Genomic DNA, 5446 nt, shown 5'->3' on the forward strand with positions numbered 1-5446 from the left:
TGAAATCTAAACATAATGAACCTGACTATTAGTGTGTCTGTACTGACATTGAAGGACCTGAGCTTCCTCAGCAGGTGAAAACGCTGCTGAGCTTTCTTGTAGATGGAGTCCGTATGTGTGTTGAATGATAAGGCTGTGACAGTCTCAGTCCCCAGGTATTTAAACGACTCAACCTGTTCCACCAGCTGTCCGTTGATGCTGAGGGGCTGAAAAAGTGGAGACTGTTGTGAGTCCACTGTTCCTCTGCTTCCACAGCACAGCTCCTTGGTTTTACCGATGTTGAGCTCAAGGGAGCTTTCCTGAAAAGTGCGGACCAGGTTGTTGACTGCCTGATGGTAGTCAGACAGTGCCTTGGTGTCGGTCACATGGGCCACTAAAGCCATGTCGTCCGCATACTTAAAAAGTCTCATTCCTTCACTGCTGCAGGAAATGTTGTTAGTGTAAGCAGAGAAGAGAATGGGAGATAAAACACAGCCTTGTGGAAGCCCGGTCTTTAAAAACAGTTTGTTAGATTTAAAACCATATACCAGGACTTGCTGTGGCCTGTCCTGCAGAAAGCTCTTAATCCATAAAACCAATGCAGGATGAACCTGAAGCTCCACAAGTTGATGCAGTAAAATGTTTGTGTTGACAGTGTTAAAAGCTGAGGAGAAGTCCATAAATAAAATCCTGGTGTGGGGATGTACAGAGTTCAGCTGTTTGCCTACTGTGTCCAAAAGGGTCAAACATGTATCCTCCACTCCACGTTTAGCCTTATAAGCAAACTGGAGTGGATCCAGCCTCTCTGCCACCATGCTGGAGAGGTGGGCGCACACAGCTCTCTCCATGCATTTACATAGCACAGATGTTAGGGCAACTGGTCTAAAATCATTGAGGTCCTTAGCATGTGACTTTTCTGGGATTGGGATGATGGTGGATTCCTTCCAGTGGTGAGGTACCCAGCCAGAGTCCAGTAGTTGCTGGAAGAACTTGGTGAAGACCCCACTTAGCTGAGTGGAACAGGTTTTGAGCACCCTTCCTCTGAGCTTATCAGGGCCCGAGGCTTTATGTGGGTTCACTCTGCTAAAAATGGAGGTCACCAACTTCCCATCTATGGTGAGGGCCAGATGGGATCGGCTCAGGCTGGGGGAGGTCCCACTGGCTGATGTACTGAACCTGCTGAAGAAGGTGTTGAGTTGCTCTGCAAAGGAGGTGGGGTCCTGACAGCTGATCCCTGCAGGTACCCCACAGTGTTTCAGTGGCCTCTTCATTCCAGACCCTGATGGTTTTTGTTACTGGCATATCCCTTTTGAGTTTTGACTTGTACCTTGGCAATAACAGAATAACATTATGATCTGATCGACCAATAGGAGGGCGGGATTTTGAATTGTATGCATCAGGTATATTCCCATAGCATAAGTCCAGTATATTTTGCATCCTTGTGGGGACTGTGACATATTTCTCCAGATTGGGCAGCTGTGTAGAGATGTCACATCTATTAAAATCCCCCAGTAGAAATAATGGTTGGTCACCAGTCCTATTGGCAGCTCTGTTATAACAGTCTGCTATGTGCTCTGCAGCCAGAGTAAAGTCAGGTCCTGGTACATAAACTAAAATCACAGTGATCTGGGAGAATTCCCGAGGCAGGTAGTGTGGTCTGAATGAAACAACCATCAATTCTATTTCGTATAGGCTTCGCCCTCTAAGGCTATCGCTAGTGGGTTTATCCCTCGTGCGCACGTGCAGCACTGAGAAAATTTTAGTTTACGCCCACCTGCTGTGTGGGCCCCACCCACGGTCTCACCTTGGCTATAAGTTGCCTTGAGACCGTACAATCAGCTCCCATTTTTCTTCAGCGAACACTGCAAGCACATGAGAGATTCTACAGCTACAATGACTTCCAGGAGGACATCAGACAGCGACCGGACCTGCCCGGCCTGCCTGTCCACTGTCATCAGGAACTTCGACCTGCACGGCCGCTGTGAGATCTGCCTGGGACCGGAGCACGCCGGCTTGGCTCTCACTCCGCAGTCGTCGTGCCCATACTGCGCTCTCCTTCCACAGGCTGAGAAGCAGCAAAGAGCTGACACTTTCGCCGCTGCTGCTGGAGATGTGTGGCCGGTGCAGGACTCATACGAGGTCGATGAAGCCCTGGAGATACCAGTGGCGGTTCGAGGCCAGTTTCAATGGGGGGCCAAGCTAGGGCCAGTCCTTTTGATACAGGGGCACATACAAGTAGGGTCAAATATCTAAGTCTGAACAATAAGATATATATGTACATATATATATGTATATCAGTGTTTCCCACAGGATTTTTGGAGACTACATCCAACCCTGTAGGGGGGTCTGGAGGCATGCTCCCCTGGGAGAAAAGTTTGTATCTATTTGATTTAAAGGCATCAATCTGGTGAATTCTGAGAGCCAAGTTATGATGGCAGAATATGCCTAGGTTTCAACATATTTGTGCTTTTTATGTGTGAAAAATGTTCTATTTTTACTGATAAAAACACTAGTGGTATGTTATGGTGAAGTGTTACATTTAAAATACGGCTAAGGATTAGTGGTTAAACATTTCAGTAATCAAAAGAAAAATGACTAACATACTGATGGAGGGCTCTCTCACTCACAAACACAGTTACAGATACGCAAAACAATACAAAATACGCAATACGAAAAGAACTCACTCCGCTCCACCAAAAACACGCGCCGGGTCTATTTCTGATGGACGCCGCGCGATGGCATGTCAATTTACACAGACCAGATGAGTCAAACAGGAAGTCAGGTGTAGAAAAGACGAGAGTATCTGGTCAATTTTCACAATAAAACACCCATGAAAACTCCGGATCGTATTTCGTATGTATACATCAGCATGATGTGACATGTAACTACCATGAGCCAAATGAGACAGAAAAAGTTTTCAGAGCTTACTTCAATGCTGCTGTGTGTTGCCGTGCAGGTTAAGACTTGTTTTAAATACAGCCACACAATTCTCTTCTGATGTTTTCGGTGGGTGCGCTGCTTTAAGTGGTCCGACCGGCAACTGGTTGAGACGATTTAGTTCCGCGTTCCACGTTTCCCCTCTGACTCTTCGGCAGGGGGGCCACAGGGGGGCCGGACTCCAAGTTACGGGGGCACTGGCCCCTGCTGGCCCTCCCCTAAAACCGCCAGTGGGAGATACTGGATCCGTCTGAAGGGCTGGATTCGGACGACTCCGCCCCCTCCATCCATGGATCATGCAGCTCACCCCTTGCTTCCCTTCCCCTGTCGGGGAAGCCGGAGCTCGGCGGTGGCTCAATAGATGTAGGCCTGCCGGCAATAGGCGGTCTCCTCTGGGAGCTCCCGGAGATAATCAAAAGAGCCGCCGCTTACAAGGAACTCACCATTCCGCCACCGCAGGAAGCCGCTCCTCCAGATGAAATGTGTGGGGATTTTCTGCTGGTCCAGGCGGCCAGACGAGACCCCGTGTGGCCACGGTTCCCAGCCATCAGGAAGTACCAGGAAGGGGCATTAAAGACATTTTTATAGGTTATTTTAGGTTTAGAGGTTACTGGCAGTTTAACGTGAGGAAGGTTAGATACAGCATCAATGTTGTTCTCTCGACGTTATTAGGTTAACGTTAGCTTAGCTTGCCCAGCATGGTGTTTGTGTGTGTTAGAGAGATACTAGAAAACACATGATAAAGCAAAAAATATCAAAAATAATAAAATTGTAAGATCTATTTTAATGCCTGTGTCTATGTTAATGCCAAAAAAAAAACTTTTGGGGGGGTATACTCTATAAATGTTTATTGTTCTAAGGCACTTTATATTCTAGATATTTTTAACTTTATTCATATTTGTCTATTTGATGCCTACTGATACATGTAGTGAACTTTTTCTCTTCTATGAGATGATTTTCTATGATAATCAGGATCCTGCTTGGTGCTCTGTGTTAATTATCTAATGCCATGCAGCTGTGAGATTGGGAATGCAGGTTATTTATGCATGTCTTACCCATTGTCTGTCATTCACACACTGAGGAAGACGCTGTTCGAAACCGGTCTGTGTGTTTGATCACCTGTAGCCTACCAGTGAGGTAATAAAAGTTTTAAACGAAGGACACCGAGTGTTGCTGGCTTCTTCATGTTTTTACATATGTTAATCCCTGTGTAATATTTTTCAGTGCCAATACAATACAGTGTGTTTAATGGCAAAGTTTTATTTTCAATGCCAAAACTTTAATGCAGTGACTCCATAAGATACTACTTAACATTATTTAAGTCAGTATGGTCATTACAGAGTTTGTAACATATGAAAGCAAAAGTGATTTCTCGTGAAAAATTGTCTACATTGCTTTTTTTTTTGTATCCTTTTCAGCAGGATACAAGGAGGAATTTTACATCATGTACACCACTGAGACCTGTTTGCAGTGCAGAGAGGTCTACAGAAATTGCAAACCTGGTATGTATACAATACTTGGAAACATGACTTTCAGTAGTTGCTCGTAAAAAAAAAAAAACTAAAACATGAAGCAGTGAAGACTTGCAGCGTCCATATAACATTCTTTTTTCGGGGGGGGTCTTTTATTTTTATTTTGCACAGGCTACGTTGGAAATGGCAAAAGAGGAAATCTGCAGGCAATCTACTCGGACAACTCACATATTGGCTTCTGCGGCGAGTTCTGCAAAAGATTATGGGACGTGTAACGGCTCCTCCACTTCTCCGACCAGCAGCTCCTCCACCTTTCCGACCAGCAGCTCCTCCACCTGTCCGACCAGCAGCTCCTCCACTTCTCCAACCAGCAGTTCCTCAACCTTTCCGACCAGCAGCTCCTCCACCTGTCCGACCAGCAGCTCCTCCACCTGTCCGACCAGCAGCTCCTCCACTTCTCCAACCAGCGGCTGCTCAACCTGCTAAATTTCTGTGTAATGGTGTAAATAAAAGTTGCTGTAAAAGCAAAAAAAAAAAAGTCTCTCCGTCTCTCTCAATTTCATTTTTTTCAATTTAATTTACTTTATTGGCATGACTGTAAAATTAACAATACTGCTAAGGCCTTAAAGAAAAAATGTTTACAAGACAATACAATTTGTTTAATACATTACAAGAACAAGAAAATGGTATAAAACATTAAATCTTACATTGTATGTATCTTACACTGAAATGTCTTGTTTTGTGACATTCAGTAACATATTCTCCTGCCAGTTCTATTATACTGCCGTCTTCTCCTAGAAGGGTTTTAATTAGTCTCTCCTTTGGGAGGGTGAGTAAGTCTGGGAATTAATGGCCAAATTTGATGAAGAAATCATCTAATTTCTTTGTATTTTTGAGGAAATTAATCTCTCACTCTCTCTCTCTATATATCTCTATATATATATAATGATGTTTTTTTGTTTTTTTTTAAAGGGGCGTGGCTGGAACGAAAGGGGATGCGGCCTGGGGGGCGGAGCTGGAGCTGCGTACCGCAGCCGGATACTATTGTTCTCACTGAG

At 44.9% G+C, this 5446-nt stretch overlaps 1 long non-coding RNA gene across 1 annotated transcript; it reads left to right on the forward strand.

The window, feature by feature from the left end:
• The first annotated feature begins 3807 nt into the window (after positions 1–3807).
• On the forward strand, positions 3808–4927 carry LOC126392768 (uncharacterized). Its single transcript, XR_007570211.1, has 2 exons — positions 3808–4418; positions 4560–4927. It is a non-coding gene; the product is annotated as an uncharacterized LOC126392768 (long non-coding RNA).
• Positions 4928–5446: the final 519 nt, after the last annotated feature.

This window comes from Epinephelus moara, chromosome 7, assembly GCF_006386435.1.
Source record: "Epinephelus moara isolate mb chromosome 7, YSFRI_EMoa_1.0, whole genome shotgun sequence".
In the NCBI taxonomy this organism is placed as follows: Eukaryota; Metazoa; Chordata; class Actinopteri; order Perciformes; family Serranidae; genus Epinephelus; species Epinephelus moara.